This window comes from Ranitomeya imitator, chromosome 3 (genome assembly GCF_032444005.1).
Source record: "Ranitomeya imitator isolate aRanImi1 chromosome 3, aRanImi1.pri, whole genome shotgun sequence".
NCBI lineage: Eukaryota > Metazoa > Chordata > Amphibia > Anura > Dendrobatidae > Ranitomeya > Ranitomeya imitator.
In genome coordinates this window covers 817,766,568-817,790,297 of record NC_091284.1, presented here as the reverse complement: position 1 = coordinate 817,790,297, position 23,730 = coordinate 817,766,568, and the positions used below count along the sequence as shown (strand labels likewise).

Below are 23,730 nucleotides of genomic sequence, written 5' to 3'. Positions count from 1 at the left end.
GGCTCAAATCTTTGTTTCATCCATCTAAATCAGACACGGATAAGTATCCAGATCGCTCGGAGACAAGAGATAACGTATCGGGGACTGGGAAGTTTCAGATTTCATAAAAATTAGCAAATTTAAGTTCTTATTAGACTTCATTCAGCAGTCCGCGATGCTTCATGTACGCAAAAAAACGGTGCGAATGTCATCAGCGTTTGGTCAGGTTTTACCATCGGAGTTTGGTCAGCGTTTCATTCTTTTTTCTCGGATGAGAAGCTAGCAAAAAATAAAGTTTCAGCATCTTCCCCTATCTAGCATTCTGGGAAAAAACGTACTGCAATCCGATGGCTTTTGAGTCCTGTCTGATTTTTTCCATGGACCTATAGACTTGCGTTGACGACACTCCGATCAATATTGGACATGTCTCTTCCATTTTTCTTAGCCCGCGAAAAATCACGGACATGTGAACAGCCCCATCAACGAGTCCTGGTCATTCAAAACATGCATAGGACTTGTGCTCAAAAAATTGAACGTCTGAAAGAGCCCTAATGTACTCTGTGAAAATCAAGGATAGAACACGTACGTGAAAAAAGTCTGAATGAAGCCTTATAGTAACAAACTGCCAGAGCAGGAAGTGTTTTCATGGGGACTAAGGCACATGAGGTTTGCCTCTAACTTAGGGTTCATTAATGCATCAGTTCTTCTCATATGTGTTTGATCCTTAATTTTAATGGACAGCACTCGTACCTATTAATCTAAGACGAGTTTCACATGTCCGATTTTTCCCTCAAACCCAATGGTCCTCACAAAATCATTGAGACTTATCCGATATTGCTCCAAGTGTCCGATCAAACTCACCAACACAAAATAACAACAAAAAAAAGCATAAAAGCTGAGGCAGGGAACGCAGCAGCCAATTTGTAATGAATCTGGATAGTGAGAGGACGTCACAACTCAGCAATAAAACAAAAAAAGAGACATAAAACACTCACCCAATTTTTCAGGTCAAATGCAGACCTGTAATTCGTGAAAATCAATTTTTTAGGAAAAATTTGATAATGTTGGTAAATTCGAATTTCAAAAGGTTGCACACCCTTTCAGAGTAAAAGAAGTTTTGGAGCTTATTTATTGATGCTCGCGTCTTGTCTTCTACATCATGTGCGATGCTTTATCGGGTCATTAACGGAGAATCCATCTTTATTTGTATATAGGAGATCATAAAATTTAAGATGTTTACATTTCAGAGATTTTTATATATATTTTTTTATCTTTTCCGTTGAAACAAAATAGCCTGGATGCAGAAAGCGAGCGGCGGAGGCTCCAAGCGAGCGGCGGAGGCTCTCATTTAAATATGCTTTCTAATACCTTCAAAGTGTTATACCGAAATCATCAATTTTCTTTCTCAGCAGGGGAGGAGGCCCAGGTGGAGACGGAAAGGAAATAGTGAAATGTATTTATTTGTGAAGGGATGTCTCGCATGGGGAGCGTCGTTGAAATGCAGCCTTATTCCACCGTCCTTGCCTTCAGTCCATGGGGAAACAGATTGATGGAGGATTGGAGAAATTCAATTATAAAGACGGATGCAACATGTAAACATGCACTGAACACGAGCAATTAACATGACATCAAAATGGGAAGAAAAAATGCATCAATAGGTAACAGGGGCCTTAAGATACAATCTCGGCAAAACTGATATAACGTGTATATTCTGAAGGGGGAAGACATGTCACAGACATTCAAGCAGCTCAGCAAAGATCGACCACAACCTCTGATCCTGCACCAGACATAACGCTAAGTATCACTGGTCACATTTTTCTTTACTGAATTGGGATATAACTACTATAATACTGCTCCTATGTACAAGAATATAACTACTATAATACTGCCCCTATGTACAAGAATATAACTACTATAATACTGCCCCTATGTACAAGAATATAACTACTATAATACTGCCCCTATGTACAAGAATATAACTACTATAATACTGCCCCTATGTACAAGAATATAACTACTATAATACTGCCCCTATGTACAATAATATAACTACTATAATACTGCCCCTATGTACAAGAATATAACTACTATAATACTGCCCCTATGTACAAGAATATAACTACTATAATACTGCCCCTATGTACAAGAATATAACTACTATAATACTGCCCCTATGTACAAGAATATAACTACTATAATACTGCCCCTATCTACAAGAATATAACTACTATAATACTGCTCCTATGTACAAGAATATAACTACTATAATACTGCCCCTATGTACAAGAATATAACTACTATAATACTGCTCCTATATACAAGAATATAACTACTATAATACTGCCTCTATGTACCATAATATAACTACTATAATACTGCACCCTATGTACAAGAATATAACTACTATAATACTGCCCCTATGTACAAGAATATAACTACTACAATACTGCCCCTATGTACAAGAATATAACTACTATAATACTGCCCCCTATGTACAAGAATATAACTACTATAATACTGCTCCTATGTACAAGAATATAACTACTATAATACTGCCCCTATGTACAAGAACATAACTACTATAATACTGCTCCTATGTACAAGAATATAACTACTATAATACTGCTCTTATGTACAAGAATATAACTACTATAATACTGCTCCTATGTACAAGAATATAACTACTATAATACTGCCCCTATGTACCAGAATATAACTACTATAATACTTCTCCCTATGTACAAGAATATAACTACTATAATACTGCCCCTATATACAAGAATATAACTACTACAATACTGCCCCTATGTACAAGAATATAACTACTATAATACTGCCCCCTATGTACAAGAATATAACTACTATAATACTGCTCCTATGTACAAGAATATAACTACTATAATACTGCTCCTATGTACAAGAATATAACTACTATAATACTGCCCCTATGTACCAGAATATAACTACTATAATACTTCTCCCTATATACAAGAATATAACTACTATAATATGTACAAGAATATACCTACTATAATACTGCTCCTATGTACAAGAATATAACTACTATAATACTGCTCCTATGTAGAAGAATATAACTGCTATAATACTGCCCCTATGTACCAGAATATAACTACTATAATACTTCTCCCTATGTACAAGAATATACTTACTATAATACTGCTCCTATGTACAAGAATATACTTACTATAATACTGCTCCTATGTACAAGAATATAACTGCTATAATACTGCCCCTATGTACAAGAATATAGCTACTATAATACTGCCCCTTTGTACCAGAATATAACTACTATAATACTTCTCCCTATGTACAAGAATATACTTACTATAATACTGCTCCTATGTACAAGAATATAACTACTATAATACTGCCCCCTATGTACAAGAATATAACTACTATAATACTGCTCCTATGTACAAGAATATAACTACTATAATACTGCTCCCTATGTACAAGAATATAACTACTATAATACTGCTCCTATGTACAAGAATATAACTACTATAATACTGCTCCTATCTACAGGAATATAACTACTATAATACAGTATACTATATTTTCGACTGTTCAAATATCCCCATTCATTCATTTTTTCGGGATAGTATCTTTGAAGAGGATGAGTGATGATCGTAGTTTTGATATATGATCCATCTTGATCTTATTGATCTACTGTCTAGACACCCACTGCTTCAATAGGTACCAGTTCCAGTACCAGGTACCAGTTCCAACAATGACATCTAGAGACTCATAGCCAGCATTGCATGCAGCTTAAAAAATGATGGCAAGTGGAAACATAATATGTATGTTAGATAAAATAAATTATAACAATAACACATAGGTCATTAAGATTCTCTTTATGACAATTTTTGGTGTAAAATATTCACTTTTAGGAATTTTAAATGGCAGAGCACTTTTGTCAGCGTTATCTGTCCCCTTACACATAGAGTGATCTATTTCACATGTTTATTTCTGTTAATGTTGATGATTATGGCTTACAGCCAATGAAAACCCAAAAGTCATTATCTCAGTAAATTAGAATAATTAACAAACAACACCTGCAAAGGCTTCATAAGCATTTAACCACTTAACGACGGCAGTTAAGAGTACTTATTCCTCAGCGCCGCTTTTTAATGACGCTGAGAAATAAGTGTATTGTGCCCCCCAGCATTGGACATTCTCAGAGGTCTCACCTACCGGGGGTAGCTGAGACTCCGTAGAACATGATATGGTGTTGCGATCATGGAATAACGGCGACCGCAAAAAAAAATTTGATTTCCCATTTAATTTCTCTCTCCTCTGATGTGATCTAGCACATCAGAGGAGAGAAAAACGGGGTCCCCCGAGCCCTCCCAGTACCTCCGGTGTCCCTGGACCCTCCTGCCTTACCCGATCCTGTCCCCTGGCATCTTGTTCCAGGAAGAAAATGGCGGATGCATGTGCAGTGCGCCCGCCAAGATCTGCCGGCCGACACCCAGCAACAATAGGAAATTTTTCCTAATATTATTATTTATGATTATAGCACCATTTATTCCATGGCGCTTTACATGTGAGGAGGGGTATACATAATAAAAACAAGTATAATAATCAAAAACAATACAAGTCACGACTGGTACAGTAGAAGAGAGGACCCTGCCCGCAAGAGGTCACAATCTAAAAAAAAATTGTAAATCAAACCCCCCTTTATCACCCCTTTTGATAAATTTTTATAAAAATAATAAAATAAAACAAGTATTTCCATTTTTCCATTAAGGTTGGGCTAGGTCTAGTGTTAGGTTTGGGGCTAGGGTTATGGTTGGTGCGAGAGCTAGTGTTAGGTTTGGGCTAGGGTTAGGGTTGGGCTAGGGTTAAGGTTGGTGCTAGAGCTAGGGTTAGCATTGGGCTAGGGTTAGGATTGGGCAAGGGTTAAGGTTGGGCTAGAGTTAGGGCTAGGGTTTGGGTTATGGTTGGGTCTAGGGTTAAGGTTGGACTAGGGTTAGGGTTGGGGCTAAGGTTAGGGTTGGGGTTAGGGTTGTGTTTTGGTTAGGGTTGGGGTTAGGGTTGTGTTTGGGTTAGGGTTGTGGTTATGGTTGGGAGTACAGTTAGGGTTGAGATTAGGGTTACGGGTGTTTTAGGGTTAGGCGCCCACCGTTGATTCCAGCCAATTTTGCGTTAAAAAATGGTGCTCCTTCCCATCTGAGCCCTGCCATGCACCCAAACAGTGGCTTTCCACCACATACAGGGTATTTGCGTACTCAGGAGAAATTACACAACAAATTTTGTGGTCCATTTTCTCCTGATATCCTTATGAAAATATAAATATTTGGTTTCAAAGTAAATTATATGTGAAAAATGAAAAATGGCATTTTTTCCTTCCACATTGCTTTAGTTTTCCTGAAGCACCTGAAGGGTAATAAACTTCTTTTATGTGGTTTTGAGCACCTTGAGGGGTGCTGTTTTTAGAATGGTGTCACTTTTGGGTATTTTCTGTTATATTGACCCCCCAAACTCACTTTAAATTTGAGGTTGTCCTTAAAAAATGGGTTTGCACATTTTGTTGGAAAAATGGGAAATTGCTGGTCATCTATTAACCCTTATAACGTCCTAACAAAAAAAATAGGTTTAAAAAATTGTGCTGATGTAAAGTTGACAGGTAGGAAATGTTATTTATTAACTATTTTGTTTGGCACCTTTCTCTGATTTAAGGGCACAAAAATTAAAAGTTTGAAATGTTCAAAATTTTTGCCAAACTTTTGTTTTTTTTCATAAATAAACGCAAGTTATATCGAAGAACTTTTACCACTAACATGAAGTAGAATGTCATGAAAAAACAAACTCAGAATTAGTGGGATAAATTGAAGTGTTCCAGAGTTATAACCTCATAAAGTGACAGTGGTCAGAATTGTAAAAATTGTCTTGGTCATTAAGTACCCAATTGGCTCTGTCACTAAGGGGTTAAAAAGGTCTGTTTCAGTAGCTCCATAATCATAGGGAAGACTGCTGACCTGACAGATGTCCAGAAGGCAGTCAGTGACACACTCCACAAGGAGGGGAAGCCACAAACGCTCATTGCTACAGAAGCCGGCTGTTCACAGAGTGCTGTATCCAAGCAGATTAATGGAAAGTGGAGTGGAAGGAAAAAGTGTAAGAAAAAGGTGCACAAGCCACCGGGATAATCGCAGCCTGGAAACGGTTATTAAGAAAAGGCCATTCAAATATTTCGGGGAGATTCACAAGGAGTGGACTGCTGCTGGAGTCATTGCTTCACCACACACAGACGTATCCATGATGGCTGGACCATCATTGTAAATACATCATTGTAAATACACACCTGTACTTTGCATCTCCCCCACCTCATTGTAGATTGTAAGCTCTCACGAGCAGGGTCGTCTTATTTTGCTTTAATTATTGTATTGTTAACATTGTTACTTATTACTTTTGTGTTTGAAACTGTTAAACTGTAAAGCGCTGCGGAATATGTTGGCGCTATATAAATAAAGATTATTATTATTATTATTATTATCCAGGACACGGGCTACAAGTGTCACATTCCTTGTGTCCGGCCTCTCATAACCAATAGACAACACCAGAAGCGTCTTACCTGGGCCAAGGAGAAAAAGACCCGGGCTGTTGTTAGTGGTCCAAGGTATTGTTTTCGGGATGAAAGTAAGTTTTAAATTTCATCTGGAAATCGAGGTCCCAGAGTCTGGAGGAAGAGTGGAGAGGCCACAATCCGAGCTGCTGGAGGTCTAGTGTGAAGTCTCCACAATTAGTGATGGTTTGGGGAGCCATGTCATCTGCTGGTGTAGGTCCACTGTGTTTTATCAAGACCAAAGTCAGCGCAGCCGTCTACCAGGACATTTTAGAGCACTTCATGCTTCCCTCTGCCGACAAGCTTTATGGAGATGGAAATGTCATTCTCCAGCATGACTTGGCCCCTGTCCACACGGCCAAAAGCACCAATACCTGGTTTACAAACAACAGTATCCCTGTGCTTGATTGGCAGCAAACTCGCCTGATCTTAACCCTATACAGAATCTATGGAGTATTGTTAAGAGGAAGATGAGACACCAGACCCAACAATGCAGACGAGGTGAAGGCTTCTATCAAATTAACCTGGGCTTCCATAACCCCTCAGCAGTGCCACAAGCTGATATTGTAATTTTGTGAGAAGCTCCTGTATGTCATCGCCTAAGCCCTTTTAAAACTAACTCAAGCACACAACTGCTGCCTGAATATCCAGGATAGTAATAGCTTTCCAATATGTAACATCTATTTACTGGCTCAGACCTGTGACTCGGTTTTCATCTCTGCTGAATCAAACTACAAGTAACAAGCTTATTTCTGCTATCAATGTACCAGATTGCATATATGCCTCTGCTATTAACCATATCTCTGCGGCCAGTACCTGACTGCATATACATCTCTGCTATAAAACATCCCTGCAGCAAGTTCCTGATTGCATATGTTTCTGCTTTTAATCCCTTTCCTACTTCAAATTCTAGATATGCTATCAACCATTTGCCTGCTGCAAATTTCGGACTACATATACAGTCTCTGATATTAACCTCATCTCTTCTGCAAGTTCTTGATTGCATGCAGATCTGTACTATTAACCTTATCACTGCTGCGACTTCCAGATTGAATATGTTTCTGCTATTAACCTCATCCCTGCTGAAAGTTCCTGATTGAATATAAGTTTCTGCTATTAACCATATTTTTTCCTGCAAGGTTCTGATTCAGTAGGTCCTACAAAAGCAAGTTATCATACATCCACCAAGTATATAAACTTGCACTGAGCATACATTGTGCCTTTGAATTCTTATCCCTACTCTTTACTATATCACTTACTGAGCATTGGTCTTTTTCTGTACTATGTTTACAATTATGGGTCTAATCATAAATATGAATTCACATTAAATTCATCTGCTGCTTTTTCCCCTCCATACATTGTACACTTTACCATAGTGTTGTTGCTTGAGTCTTCACCTTTGTTTCGGATTTTAATACTCCTAGTGTTTATTTTGTTATCCCAATATACAATTTGATATAATTGGTGAAGGTATGACTTCTTGTTTTAGTAGTACATACATTTGATATTTGGAGTCCCTTCCCCTTAAGTGGATTATATTGTAAGGTCTATTTCCTTTCATTCTTATTTTTTTTTATTTTTTTTATTCAATGATATTGACTGTAAGTTTCTGATTGCTTATAGGATTTTGCTATTACCCTCATACTTGCTGCAAGTTCCAGAGTGCGTATAGCTTTTTGCTATTCCTGTATGTGACTGCCATATAACGGCATCTAGTGCTTACAGCTTCGCTTTCCTTTATGCTGTCCTGCATACCCTATTTTTCAGGTCCTTACTGGTCCCCTTGCTGTCCATTTCCAATGTACCATTGCCTCCTGTCTGTGCTGCTTGCCGTGACGTATGACTTAGAGATTCCACCTCACCAGTTGAACCAGTAACCATTGGCCTCTGAATTGTGTTTCTCTCAAACTCTTTGGCTCAAATTTTACCCAAATTTTTGGTTATATTTACATTGTCTTTGGTGTTCATCACTCATTGCTTACTCATCATTGCTGCCAAATTAGGCCAATTGACTTCTAGGAGTATCTTGGTGAAAATAAAAACAGTCGACTTTTAGGCTATGTGCACCCTGAGATTTTCTTTAGAAATACTTGAAAGACTCTTCCAGCTCACTTCTATTGTAAAACCATTGTGCTATTCATCTTTCCATTGTTTTGAGTGTTTGTGACACTAGTCATTATTCATGGACAAGCCGTGAGGCTGGGTAGTCAAGAAGTCCGAGGTCAAAAGCCAAGAGAGTAAGTCATAGACAGAGGGGTGAGACAAAGGCGTAGTCAAGAAACAGTCCGAGTTTAGAATTCCAAGTATGTAGTGGATCACAACAAAGAGGCTAGACAAATGGATAGTCAAAACAAATCCAAGGTCTAGCAGCAGAGATCAAAATACCAAACAAGGAGCACAGATCAAGCACACACCTCATGAGCAAAGCTTCAATTGCCAGCGAACAAAGGCAAGACGTGGTTAAATAGCCAGGTGATTATTCTGGACAAGAGACACATGGATGAAGTCCTGGTATATCCTGGTCCTGATTGGATGGATAAACTGTCACTCCAGACACTGACAGCTCAGCATCAGATTGGACGGCTGAGCTGTCCATCACCATATTGACAGTTCAGCATGTCCCATGCCAAGATTGGATGGCAGAACTGTCATTCACTGGATCAGACACACTGATAGGAGGAATTGTCATAGTGTTGTTTTTTTTCACTTGAGGTTTTTTTAAAACATCTGGTGGGAGAAAAAAAGTGTACCTTCAAAACTAGTCTGTGTCTAATGAAAAGACTGCAAAAATTACAGTAAATTAAATAACTCTTCCAAAAACTTTTCCAAACTGCTCCAGGAAACAAAAAACCCCTCCAAAAACTGCCCAAAAAAGGAGCGCTTTCTGGAATGGTTTCCACTTGAAAAACTTGATGTTTTTGGTCTGAAGGGAGAAAAAAGTATAAGGTCCAAACCAGTCTTTGCCTAATAAAAAGGCTACAAACAATACAGTAAAAAAATAACCTTTCCAAAAACTTTTCAAAACTGCTCCAGGAAACAAAAAACTCCTCCAAAAACTGCCCAAAAAGGAGGGCTTCCTGGAATGGTTTCCACTTGAAAAACTTGATGTTTTTGGCCTGGAGGGAGAACAAAATATAAGGTCCAAACCAGTCTTTGCCTAATAAAAAGGCTACAAACAATACAGTAAAAAAAAATAACCCTTTCAAAAACTTTTCAAAACTGCTCCAGGAAGTGAAAAACTCCTTCAAAAACTGCCCAAAAAAGGAGCGCTTCCTGGAATGGCTTACACTTGAAAATTTTGTCGTTTTTGGCCGCCTTCAAAAAAAATCTCCATCTGCACACCGCCTTAAGAATGAAATGCTGATTACAACCTGTCAGAACATGATGGGGCAGGACTTGCCATCTAGCAATTAGTATCAGTAGCAGGTTCTTGGACTTCTTTCCAAACGTATATTTATTTTCCCCGTACGGTTGAGCTGCTAGGAAACACTTTGAAAAGCGTTAAACTTAGATACCGGGAAAAATAAAATGGGCCAATAAATAGTTCTCCCCCAATGTGATAATAAGATAGGAAGAAGTGAACTTTGCATATTGCATGCGGCAGCTGCGAGTACTCATAAGAGTCGATGGCGGTCAAAATAACACAAAATTATTGAAAGTTGCCAAAATAATGAGAGAGTAAACAGCACTATTTCATTTTCATCAATATGTCACTCTCCTTAAAAGCACTCACACTGTGCAATTATTTCCCTCATAATCACACATCCTGGCATGAGTTATTGCTAATTTAACACACTCGTCTAATCCAGATTCGATATCATTGTGCCAATATGGCATGACATTAAGCTGTAATAAAGTGTTAGACTGTGGCAGCAGACCACGCTGAGAAGTTTGTTAGAAATACTTTTTTTTAATTTAATTTTTTTTTTACAGCTGCATAGAATCGAGTGTTAACAGATTCTATCATTTACATTTTTTACAATATTTTTTTTCTGTTTTTGTACTAAAATTTTGTTTGCAATTGATGTTATGAAAATTCATGAATTTTCTCCTAATTTTAGGCCCGATTTAGTAATTTGGGAGGAAATTCATAAATTCATACATTTTTTTGCGTATTTTTCATTTTGTTTTTTTCGATTTTCAAAATCGTCATGCCTGTAATAACTTTTGGACGCTTAGTACGCCCAGCGTAAGGAAAACTAATTTGGTTTTTGTCTATGGCATATTTCTATATTTTTGGAGTGAGAAAGCAATTGTGTGACTTTTTTTATCCATATTGCCATATTTTTGAGGACTTGGTCACACATGCTCCCTCCATTACCTATAGGCGGGGAAGGAATCTAAAAAAATCGTTGGTCCATAGTCATCTGTCTCCAGCAGTAGCCAAAACCATGTGGTTAAACAGATCCACACCAAAGGACGGGTGATTACATTCCTTCTGGATCTGAATTTTAAGAATATGTCGACAGGTTCAAAATATGTCCGTAGGGATTTCATCAATTATAAGGCACGGGGATTGGTTTATTTGATCATGTGTCCATGTCCACTTAACTATGTGAATACGTGAATTCCTTGAGCATGTGGGGGGACATAATCAGAAAGGATGACAAACCGGTGGCCAAATAAGTTTAGTCACATCATTGGGGGGATGCTCGATGCCTCAGCTTTCAGGGGATTGTGATTATACATCCCTCCCCTAGGAAAGGGGACTTGGACAATAGGGTCATACATAAAGACATAAAGGAATGTGTGGGCATATTGTCCAATGTTCCATCTTGAAGAGCAAGTTTGTTGTATCGTGTAATGTGAATTGTGTCAAGCGTTAATGGTGTGTTGTTTGATAGTAGGGAAAGTGTTAGTGGTTGGGACAAGCCCAGAGAAGGAGAGTATAAGCCGAAGGGACAGAGAAAGTGAGACTAGCCCAGAGTGGGAGGGTCTAAGCTGAAGGGACAGAGAAAGTGAGACTAGCCCAGAGTGGGAGGGTCTAAGCTGAAGGGACAGAGAAAGTGGGACTAGCCCAGAGTGGGAGGGTCTAGGCTGAAGGCATAGAAAAAGTTTCCTATCAGGAAGACAGAAATGGCCCAGAGTGCGTAGAAAGAAGACCTAAGGCCTAATGTGAGCAGTGCCGCATGGGTGTCCATAACCATGAGAGGAGACTGAGAGAAATAGATAGCGAGATCCTAGTGGAAAGTGGAAGAGATGTGACCGAAGGAACAGAGGGATCGGTTCGAGACGGGTCCTGGGACAGGACGCCTAGCAGCATGGCAAAGAGTTTCTAACTCATTGAGGTAATGGACCAAGACAAGATAGAGTACATAAAATGAAGAGAGTTCCCCATGCGGGAATTCCACAGTGTCAGCAGAAGAGAAGATAAGTACTGGCCGTACTGACAATATAGTTGCCTAGAGGGAAAGAAGACATGGAACAACAGATTGAGAATTGGACTCTTGCTAGCTGGATTATAGTACTGAGCTGGGCTGTGGCGAAGTAGAAAGGAATGATAAAGATAGACAACAGGTGAGTAAAGAGGAGGGAATTCAAACTGTGTGTGAAAAATGATCCGTATTCCATGATGGAAACTAACACAGGTTTACTGCAATAGAGAGGGGCTAGAAGACTGCGGTGTTTGGAGTGTTGTTCTGAAGACTGTTGCTTGGTGATTTGTCTGTGTACATATCCTCATCCTCTCCTATTTGGTTTTTGCTTTGTTTAATTTCCAAGGTTCCACTCTTGTTTGTGAGTGCATATTTGTATGATTAGTATTTTCATTTATCCCTGTACGTCTTCCCTAGTTAGTCTGGTTTGTGTATTCTTATACACTACAAATCCCTACTTCCCTAGGCGGGGGAAGGAACTGATTAAGGCAGATTTCGGAGCTCAGCAAGGCACATGGCCCAGGCATCTTCACCATCAGAAGTAATCTGAGAAACAGGGATAGTTAGGGCCCCCTTAGCTTTAGGGATGGGCAAGGAGTCTTGAGCCCTGGGATATCTTACTACAGTATTGTGACAGAATCGTTCACCAAGTTATGTATCGGCTATATCCTGTATATAATCCCCTCCAAATTATAGTTGAGTAAAAGGTTTATTTTTGACTGGTGGTCTCCCTTATTGAATTGTCAAACATCTGGTACTGGCCAACCAATGTCAATGGTTAGATGTTGCCTGCAAGGGCGTAGCGAACCCACAACACAAGACCACAAACACAGCCAGGATCCCCACCAATCACGTCCGGGCATGTGGTCTGACTTCAGGTTATAGATGTGGCCTTATTTTTAAATGGCCGGCGACATGTCGGCATCGTTTACTTTTACTTAGTGCAAGCAGGATGCACCTTCAACCTCCTGCATGAGTGAAAGCAGTGCAATTAATTTTCTAATGCCATATTTAGGATAGCCATTTAGGCTGAGGTAAATTAAATACTGATACACTATAATTATCCTCCATGACAATTAGTGGTGTGACGTGACTGTATAGAAAAGATATAATCCAAGGATCCAAGGCACTGGGTAATCTCCTTCAAAAAAGTTTTACTGGCATCAGAGAGACGTTTTGGCCATGCAGGGCCTTTATCAAGCCAAATAAACCTAGGCTGTACATTTTTCGGGGGCTTGATAAAGACCCTACATGGCTGAAACGTCCCATTTCCTGTCTGCCCTGCCTCCAGAGGAAGCAAGGCATAACGCGCGTCGGGGTGGAGGGACACGGTACCTATTCCTTTATGGATGCCACAAGCACTTGTATGTTAGGTAAAGTATTTGTTTACCCTATATACTATCACTAATTGATAAACTCTAGACATCTACTTCTATACTCTGCACCATTGTCTTAGACTCTAGACAAGTATACTTGAACTGTGCACTAATTTTGAGTCTACGTATTCAAGTTGCACATTCTTATTCACACTGTCTATGCATTTACTGTGCAGTGTCTATATTTTTTTCATTGTCTGAAGCTCCAGACATATCTACTTGAATTCTACACTAGTATTTACACCCTTCTACATATATTTAGGGTGTACATTCCTAACAAGACCATCCACGCATTTATTGTGCAGTGTTTATTGCTATTGTCTATCTAGCATTATCTTTGTTACTGCGTCTCCCCTTGGCATGAAGCACCTTATATTTCATTACTTTCTGTATTATTAATTATTACAAACTAGATGGCAGCCCGATTCTAAAGAATCGGGAGTCTAGAATCCATATATACTTGAAATTCGGCAGGAGCTTGAAGAGCAACGTCACTGGGCCCGCCTCCACGCAGTAGAAACTTGCTGTGAGGTAAAAATTCAAAAATCACACCAAAATGGCGGGCGGAGTGTGTCACAGTACGGCACGTTTCTGATTGGTCGCTCGCAGCAGGCGGCAACCAATCAGACACTGGACACTGTTGACGTCACTTATCTCCGGACATTAGCTCCGGACATTAGCTCCGGACATTAGCTCCGGACATTAGCTCCGCACATTATCTCCGGACATTAGCTCCGGACATTAGCTCCGGACATTAGCTCTGGACATTAGCTCCGGACATTAGCTCCGGACATTAGCTCCGCACATTAGCTCCGGACATTAGCTCCGGACATTAGCTCCGGACATTAGCTCCGGACGTTAGCTCCGGACATTAGCTCCGGACATTAGCTCTGGACATTAGCTCCGGACATTAGCTCCGGACATTAGCTCCGCACATTAGCTCCGGACATTAGCTCCGGACATTAGCTCCGGACATTAGCTCCGGACATTAGCTCCGGACGTTAGCTCCGGACGTTAGCTCCGGACAAAGCCACGGAAGTTGGCACAAATTGCAGGAAGTAGTATTCTAGGCAATTATATATAAGATAACGATATTTTTATTGATAATACATTTTATTTGTACACTTCTTTAAGACTATTTTCTAAGATCATAATGTATCTATATATCGTGAAGTGTTGCCCTCCCGGGGGTTAGGGTTTTTTGGGCACTTATGTTCATTAAAGGAAACCTGTCAGGTCCCCCATGCCCTCCAACCCTGCTAGGAGAAGAAAAGTGATGGATTGGTGGGTAAGAATTAGTATTATTTTTTTTCTTTTAACCATGTTGGCCAACTTTAAAAAAAGAAAAAAAAATGATGGACAAATAGTTTGTTACGTTTTGTAAGGAATGATCGATTGGCTGTTAATTATAATAAAATTTTTTTTTTTTTTTAATTTTCTTTCCATTTTGGACTTCATTATCAAAAATGTTATAATAAACCATTTTATAAAACAAAATGTACTCTATACGACTCCTATATTACCAACGTGAAAAAGTGGTCACCCCTCTTTCCATTTAAGGGGGTTTTCCCATTTTTAGAACTACTTCCCTTAAAGAGCAATCGTCTGATCACTGTGGATCCAGAAATTACTCTTATCACATTTCTTCTGCAGGACCTGAGCAGGAGACATGGCTGAGACAGGAATCTCAGGTCCTCAAGACTGGCCATAGGAGTTGGGGATTGCTGTGCTACCCTGTGTAGTTTAGCTAAGTTTGGCTGTTTGTGTAGCCCCGCCTCTGAGGAACTGGCGTTCAGGTCTCAGCCTTCAATGGTCGAAATTGGGATAACCCTTTGATTTCCCTCTGCATCGCAGGCAAAATTAAGTATTACATGACTGTCCATGAAATGCACAAAGAAATGCGTCCAAGCAAGATCTAAGAAGTTGGGTTTTTCCATGTTATTTTATCACCCGCTCCTCGCTGTTGTATGGAAACGGGTACAGAAAAGAATGACTTAACGTAATAAATACTTTTATTTCAGCACAAGACATGAGTGGAATGAGCTGCATGAAATGTACATTAAAATGGCTCAGAAATCAGCTTGGTAAATAGCCCCACAGGACTCCTTACACGAAGAGCCCGAGGAAATGCTTTACACCGCCATCTGTCAATGAAAGAATCGCTGAGGCCGAGCGCCAGTCGCAGACATTCCCAAGGAAGGGGGAAGTGGTGCTTCCACTGGGGTGAGTCAACTTTTATAATAGAAGCGCCCGAGGCTCCGAGCGTCACATTGATATTCATGTTTCTGCGTTATTTTGGTCGGTATTTAGAAAGAAATTACATCAACTATCCTCCCACCTCGGTGTTAATGAGACTTAGTCAATCTTAAAGGGGCTCTTTGATTGGAAAAAAAGATTATTCTGGAAGAAAAAAAGAGTTTACTTTTAGTGTCATGTGATAGATGATAGATAATAGATAGATAATAGATAGATAAGAGAGTGCTAGATAGATAATAGATAGATAAGAGAGAGATAGATGATAGATGTTAGCTAGATAGATAATAGATAGATAAGAGAGAGATAGATGATAGATAATAATAGATAGATAATAGAGAGAGATAAATAATAAATATAAGATAATAGATGATAGATAGATCGTAGATAATAGATGAGATATAGATAAAAGAGAGAGATAAATAATAATAAAATAATAATAATGATAATTTTATTTATAATCTAATAAAAGTATGTATCTAAGTACATGTAGGTATGCGCTATTTATATAGCGCCAAAATATTCCGCAGCGCTTTACATTATAGAGGGGACTTGTACAGACAATAGACATTACAGCATAACAAACACAGATCAAAACAGATACCAAGAGGAGTGAGGGCCCTGCTGCTCGCAAGCTTACAATCTATGAGGAAAAGGGGAGACACGAGAGGTGGATGGTAACAATTGCTTTAGTTGTTTGCACCAGCCATAGTGTAAGGCTCGGGTGTTCATGTAAAGCTGATTATGGTTTAAGTTTTTTGAATGGGCCACACAGGGATCGTTAGGTTAATGTGTTGAGGTGGTAGGCCAGTCTGAACAAATGAGTGTTTAGGGCACGCTTAAAACTGTGGGGATTGGGGATTAATTGTATTAACCTGGGTAGTGCATTACAAAGAATTGTCGCAGCACGTGTAAAGTCTTGGAGACGGGAGTGGGAGGTTCTGATTATTGAGGATGCTAACCTGAGGTCATTAGCAGAGCGGAGGGCACGGGTAGGGTGGTAGACTGAGACCAGAGAGGAGATGTAGGGTGGTGCTGAGCCATGGAGTGCTTTGTGGATGAGGGTAGTAGTTTTGTACTGGATTCTGGAGTGGATGGGTAGCCAGTGTAATGACTGGCACAAGGTAGAGGCATCGGTGTAACGGTTGGTGAGGAATATGATCCTGGCAGCAGCATTCAGGACAGATTGGAGCGGGGAGAGTTTGGTAAGAGGGAGGCCGATTAGTAGAGAGTTACAATAGTCCAGACGAGAATGAATAAGTGAAACAGTAAGAGTTTTTGCAGAGTCGAAAGTAAGAAAAGGGCGAATTCTAGAAATGTTTTTAAGATGCAGATAAGAAGAGCGAGCCAGTGATCGGATGTGGGGGGTGAATGAAAGGTCAGAATCAAGTATGACCCCAAGGCAGCGGGCATGTTGCTTTGGAGTAATGGTGGAACCGCACACGGAGATGGCAATGTCAGGCAAAGGTAGGTTAATAGAGGGAGAGAACACGAGGAGTTCAGTTTTTGACAGGTTTAGTTTCAGATAGAGAGAGGACATGATGTTAGAGACAGCGGTAAGACAATCACTGGTGTTTACTAAAAAGGTCGGCGTGATAACAGGAGAAGAGGTGTATAATTGGGTGTCATCAGCATAGAGATGGTACTGGAAACCAAATCTACTGATTGTTTGTCCAATAGGGGCAGTATACAAAGAGAAGAGGAGGGGGCCTAGGACTGATCCTTGAGGAACCCCAACAGTAAGGGGAAGGTGAGAGGATGAGGAACCAGCAAAACATACAGTGAAGGATCGGTCAGAGAGATAGGAGGAGAACCAGGAGAGAACGGTGTCCTTGAGGCCGATGGAGTGGAGAACAGTGAGGTGGATCTGATGATCCACAGTGTCGAATGCTGCGGAGAGATCCAAGAGAATTAGCATGGAGTAGTGACCATTAGATTTAGCTGTAAGTAGATTATTAGAGACTTTAGTGAGGGCAGTTTCAGTAGAGTGCAAAGAGCGGAAACCAGATTGAAGAGGGTCGAGAAGATAGTTATCTGAGAGACAGCGGGTAAGACGGGAGTGGACCAGTTCGAGGAGTTTGGAGATGAAGGGGAGATTAGAGACAGGTCTATAGTTAGCGGCACAGTTTTGATCGAGGGATGGTTTTTAAAGTAATGGATGTATGATGGCATGCTTAAATGAGGAGGGAAAGATACCAGAAGAGAGAGAAAGGTTGAATATTTTTGTTAGGTGAGAGGTGACAGCCGGGGAAAGGGACTGGAGGAGATGTGACGGAATGGGGTCACTGGTGCAAGTGGTCGGGCAAGAAGATGCAAGGAGGCTGATTACTTCTTCTTCGGTAACTGGTTCAAAGTCAGAGAGTGAACTAGATGCAGTGGGGGAGGGAGGACAGTGCATGGTATGAAGGGATTGGGAGATAATTTCCTGTCGGATTTGGTAAATTTTTTCTTTGAAGTACTTGGCCAGATCGTCAGCGTAGAGATCCATGGTTGGGGCATGCACTCTTGGGTTGAGTAGGGAATGAAAAGTATAAAAGAGAAAGTGTGGAGGCCAGGTGGCAAAGTGATCCAGGAACTGATGAGAGGGGCCGGGAGGGCGATACAGCACCGCCACTCGCATGGAGAAGGGGATGTAGAGTCTGACAGCATGGACTTCAAAGGAAGGGAAGACAAGTGAGGGTACTTGTGGGATAATTTGGAAGGTACATTTGGTTGATAGGAGCAGACCAACGCCTCCACCAGCTCTGTTGTACGATCTTGGGGTATGAGAAAAGATGATAGATGGATGGATAGATAGACAGACTTTGGAGAAAGCTAATAAAATGGAAAAGCAAGTTGCATTATTTATTTATTTATTTTTATAAAAGAGTACGAGAAACATGTTTAGACACCCTCTATTAATATCAGACCCATAAATTATTTGTAGTGGCATCGTGTGAATTTGCCAGCACCTGGAGCAAGGCAAGTATTGTGCCGCTGTGAGTGTCTGCCTCCAGTAGGCGTATCCGTCAGAAAATGATGCGCACATGCCATGTTCGCTCTGTCGGCTCCAGTCTGTGGAATCTTTGGCGCATACGTCCAAATCCCGTTTTGCGGGGCGGGGTTAGGACGTCACGCAAACCCCGACAGGACCAACGAATGTACAGAGAAGCACAATGTGAAAGCACCAGAATGAATCCGAAGCGATCACGTGTTCTTCTCCCCTACAGAAGATGGGACGTGCAGAGGCGGCACAATGCGGTGATGTCCCTGTGCCGTCTGCACCAGGACCCTGACATTGGCCTCTGGGGGACACCGAGCCGACGGTTCCTGTTTTTCCATAGATCCAACCCTATTGGCATCATGTTGACTGCCATATATCTCCAAATTGCGCTCGCACGGAGCTTTAGGGCACCCGGAAAAAAGTCCATGCTATGTGCACTGCCCCGGATCTTCCGCAGTAGCAACTTCAATGCTTTTTTTCTTATTTTCTTTCTTTCGATGTTTTGCACCGCTAAGAATTTTACTCTCAGAGCAATATATATAGTCCCAGGCTGTGCAGCAGCTGGACGCAGCATTATAAAATCTAAAAATGTATTTCCTTATGCACAGATAGAAATCCGCCTCTGGAAAGGTCATAGTAAAGGCAGGTTTTACGACTACCCGCCAGAGCCGTTAATGTCAGCAGGTCGCTAATAACACCCGGGCGATGTTATACAATTGTGCTAAAGAAAAGGAGACAAAACCCGGGACGGCGCAGCGACAATGCACATATAACTGGATGTATGGCTGCAGCACAGAGGCGCGGCGCCAAAACACGAGCTTCTCTCCATTTGCTGTACTGTTAAAACCAGTAGTCTATTGTTCCCTGTTATCAGCTATTTCAGGCAACTATAGTATTTTTCTATGCCCAGAATAATCTCTTTACTCTGTGTTATACTCATTCTGTGCTGAGAACGTGAAGACACCTTTACTTTCATTGGCAATGACATAACTTATGTTTCCGCACCTCATAAAATGGTGTACCGTATGGTAACAAGAATTGGTCTCCTTATCTTAACCATTGAATTGCAGTTTTTCCTTTCATTTAATTCCCCCGATGCATAACATTCGTCCCCTCGTCTCCTAGCGTATAACATCCAGTTCCATTGACCCCAGTGTATAATATCCTGCCCTATTACACCTCCACCCCCCCTGGTGTATGACATCCGGCCCCATTGCTTTCCCAGTGTATGACATCCAGACACATAACCCGCAATTTATTACATCTGGTCACTTTACCCCTGGTGTATAACATCCAGCCCCATTGCCTACCCCGGTGTATAACATCTAGCCACATTACCCTGGATGAATAACATCCGGATCCATTGCCCCCCGGTGTATAACATCTAGCCACATTACCCTGGATGAATAACATCCGGATCCATTGCCCCCCGGTGTATAACATCTAGCCACATTACCCTGGATGAATAACATCCGTATCCATTGCCCCCCGGTGTATAACATCCAGCCTAGTTGCCCCAATGTGTTACATCTAGCACCATTGTCCCGGGTGTATAATATCTGTCTCCATTTCCCACGGCGTATAACTTCCAGCCCCCCGCCTTGCCGTCTCCCTTTACTAACTGTGGTAGGTCGGCTCACTCAGCTGCACATGGAGGTAGACACGGGTACACTGCAGGCTTTAAGAGCTTCCTTTGGTTTATTTTAGGCAACAAACCAAAAACAGGCAGAGATGCTTACCTGACTAATTGGGCCTCAATACAATTGCACTGACAGGGTGCAGCGGACCCAAGTAAAATGGCAACTGCACAGGTGCAATACCTAATGAAATTTCATTTGAAATGAAGTTTCATTTGGTATTGCACCTGTGCAGTTGCCATTTTACTTGGGTCCGCTGCACCCTGTCAGTGCAATTGTATTGAGGCCCATTTAGACAGGTAAGCATCTCTGCCTGTTTTTGGTTCGTTTTCTTGAATATTGGAGGATTTTTCCTCTTTTTGTGGTTTATTGTAGGCAGCCTATACCAAGGTGTAGTAAAGAAAATACAGCCCTCTGGGCAACACTGGAAAACAAAACAAAATGGTGGCAGGACAAACACACTGTTCAGGTTTACAAGTCCAAGCATCACTTTCCTGGAGTGCTCCCTCTAGGGGCACACACTGAACACTGAAAGCTCTGGTCTTCAGCCATTTAGACTCAGACCATGTGACTTCTCCATTATGTGACTGATCACATGATCCTGACATCACACAGGTCCTGTCAGGACTCTGCATGTTGAGATACGGTGGACCCTGCCACTAAAACCAGTCCAGAACATAACTCTCATTTCATTCTCTCAACACGTAGTGTGCTGGAGGAAACTACTCTGGTTTTACATCACTGACGCCATCATGTGCAGTGACGCGTATCTCCCCTCCATCACTTCACCAGTGACTCTGTCACATAACATATGACAGACTGGCCGGTGGTGCAGAGCTCCTGATCCCAGCGCGGTCCTGTAATAGGAGCCATAGGCCATAGGAGCCATAAGCCATAGGAGCAATAGGAGCCAGGAGTCCGTCCATGACATTTCTTCCTCCTGAATCTTCTCCCATCACCTGTGAGTGATATTATTGAGAACTGGAAGGAACCGCAGCAACTCAGCCACGAAGTGGAAACTCCATGACGTTACATATTGGGGGGCCGAGTGCTGAGGAGCAGAGGGCAGAAATGTCACCACCGCTCTGCTGACTCCATAACTGACTTCCTCTGGTATCAGCACAAACAATGTGCTCCCACTGCAGTGTATGCAGCCATACATCACCAAGCACAATGCTGAGCATCAGATGGAGTGGTGTAAAGCCGCCATCACTGGACTCTGGAGGAGACGTGTTCTGTAGAGTGACGGATTGCACTTCTCTATCTGCGTCTGATGGAGGAGTCTGGGTTTGGTGATTCCAGGAGGATGTTACCCCCTCACTGCATTGTGCCCCCTGTACAGATGGTGGAGGAAGCTAATGCTATGGGCTGTTATCAGGGGGGCGACCTCGGACCCTCAGCTCCACTGATGGGAAATCCTTTATCTTCAGCATAAGACATTGTGAACATTTGTATCTTCGGCTTTGTGGGAACAGTTTGTGGAAGACCCTTCTCTGTCCTCCACGACTGTGTCCAGAGCACGAGGTCCATACAGACATGGGGAGGAGAACATGGGTGGTCGCTCAAAGCCGTGACAGACTTCAGCCTCATTCAACATCTTGACTGGTGATTGTGAGCCCGGACCCCCCAACATCAGGATCTGACCCCACAAATGTTCTTCTGGATAAAGGCGCAGAACTACCACAGTATTACATCCACATCATGGTCATTCTATGTTAACCCATCTTTAATTTGTAATTAGGAGTCATTTGTACGGAGCCGGTTGTGACTCGCGCCTTCCGAGTCCCGGTTCCCATCAGTTCCTCTGTGACGTTGGGTGTCGTGAACAATGACAATGGTGCGACCTTATAACACTGTTTTCAATCAGGTTAACAATTGCTCAGTTGACATATAGGACCCAGCGAGGTCTTTTTAGGAAAGTTATGGCTGTCTGAATGCGATACATTTATTTCGAGACGTAGAGTGAGTCAAGCGGGACCTCGCGCTTCTACAAAGTGACTTATGAAAGACGCAGCTGGGGTCCCGCGTGACATCTCTCCGTAATGAGATAATTGTACCTTGTATCCAAAGCCATTTGTTTATTTTTACATGGGAATTCTTGGGAGAAAACGCGAATAATAGCGACTGGTGATTATTTCTTGTTAATATTAATTTCTAAAAATAATTAGGAAAATTAATTAATGGGGAGAACAAGGAGAAGGTCAAGGAAATGATACGCAACATGTATATGTGTCATATCGGCGGTTCTCAGGCTGCTAGAATTAAATAAGGATTATTTCGCTCAGAATTTAAAATTTGCAATTTGGAGACTCGTCGGTCGCCGGCAATGTTGGTTTGTATCAAGTACGGGAACAGGAAAACTGTTCAATGGTAAAATGAAGATTAAGCTTCTGGTATGTCATCAAAATACGTACAAACTATTAGGTGAAATAATGAATTAGTAATGTTGTTAATGGTTTGTAGGAATTCCATAGGTCACGGGTTCAGAAGCAGCAAAGCATGGAAAGTGACATTCTGCCTAATAACTCCCCCATTAGAGGTATGAAACTCGACACACCAGAGATAGCATGATAAAAACTACTCCCCTAAATAATCTGGATAGACCCCGAAAAGCATTCACTGTCATACAAACAGCAATGTCCGTAAAGTCAGTGGCAGTGTAATCCCCTCATAATGCCGACTGATTGTAGTCCCTATAGTACTTGATTCACTGTAGTCTCCAAAGACTCTGGCACAATAAATTGAGTGAAGTTCCTAGAGTGTCCAACATAGTGCGGTCACTAGAGTGCCAGACTCAATGTTGTCCTTATAGTGCCAAACTGACTGTGCTCCCTAGAGTGCCAGGATCGGCGCGCTCCCAAGAGTGCCAGGATCGGCGCGCTCCCAAGAGTGCCAGGATTGGCGCGCTCCCTAGAGTGCTAGGATCGGCGCTCTCCCTAGAGTGCCAGACACAGTGCGGTCCCCAGAGTGCCAGACTCGGTGCGGTCCCCAGAGTGCCAGACTCGGTGCGGTCCCCAGAGTGCCAGACTCGGTGCGGTCCCCAGAGTGCCAGACTCGTTGCGGTCCCCAGAGTGCCAGACTCAGTGCGGTCCCCAGAGTGCCAGACTCAGTGCGGTCCCCAGAGTGCCAGACTCGGTGCGGTCCCCAGAGTGTCAGACTCAGTGCGGTCCCAGAGTGCCAGACTCAGTGCGGTCCCGGAATGCCAGACTCAGTGCGGTCCCCAGAATGCCAGACTCAGTGCGGTCCCCAGAGTGCCAGACTCAGTGCGGTCCCCAGAGTGCCAGACTCAGTGCGGTCCCCAGAGTGCCAGACTCGGTGCGGTCCCCAGAGTGTCAGACTCAGTGCGGTCCCAGAGTGCCAGACTCAGTGCGGTCCCGGAATGCCAGACTCAGTGCGGTCCCCAGAATGCCAGACTCAGTGCGGTCCCCAGAGTGCCAGACTCAGTGCGGTCCCTAGAGTGCCAGACACAGTGCGGTCCCCAGAGTGCCAGACTCGGTGCGGTCCCCAGAGTGCCAGACTCGGTGCGGTCCCCAGAGTG

At 42.1% G+C, this 23,730-nt stretch overlaps 1 protein-coding gene and 1 long non-coding RNA gene across 3 annotated transcripts in view; one reads left to right on the top strand and one right to left on the bottom strand.

The window, feature by feature from the left end:
- Positions 1–15,461, top strand: part of LOC138671282 (uncharacterized) — a 136,810-nt gene extending 121,349 nt beyond the window's left edge. Inside the window, exon 3 of the long non-coding RNA XR_011319447.1 lies at positions 15,341–15,461. This is a non-coding gene — a long non-coding RNA (uncharacterized lncRNA). The remainder of the gene's footprint in view (positions 1–15,340) is intronic.
- Positions 1–23,730, bottom strand: part of TENM4 (teneurin transmembrane protein 4) — a 1,627,060-nt gene that overhangs the window by 619,500 nt on the left and 983,830 nt on the right. The gene's annotated exons all lie outside the window — the stretch shown is intronic.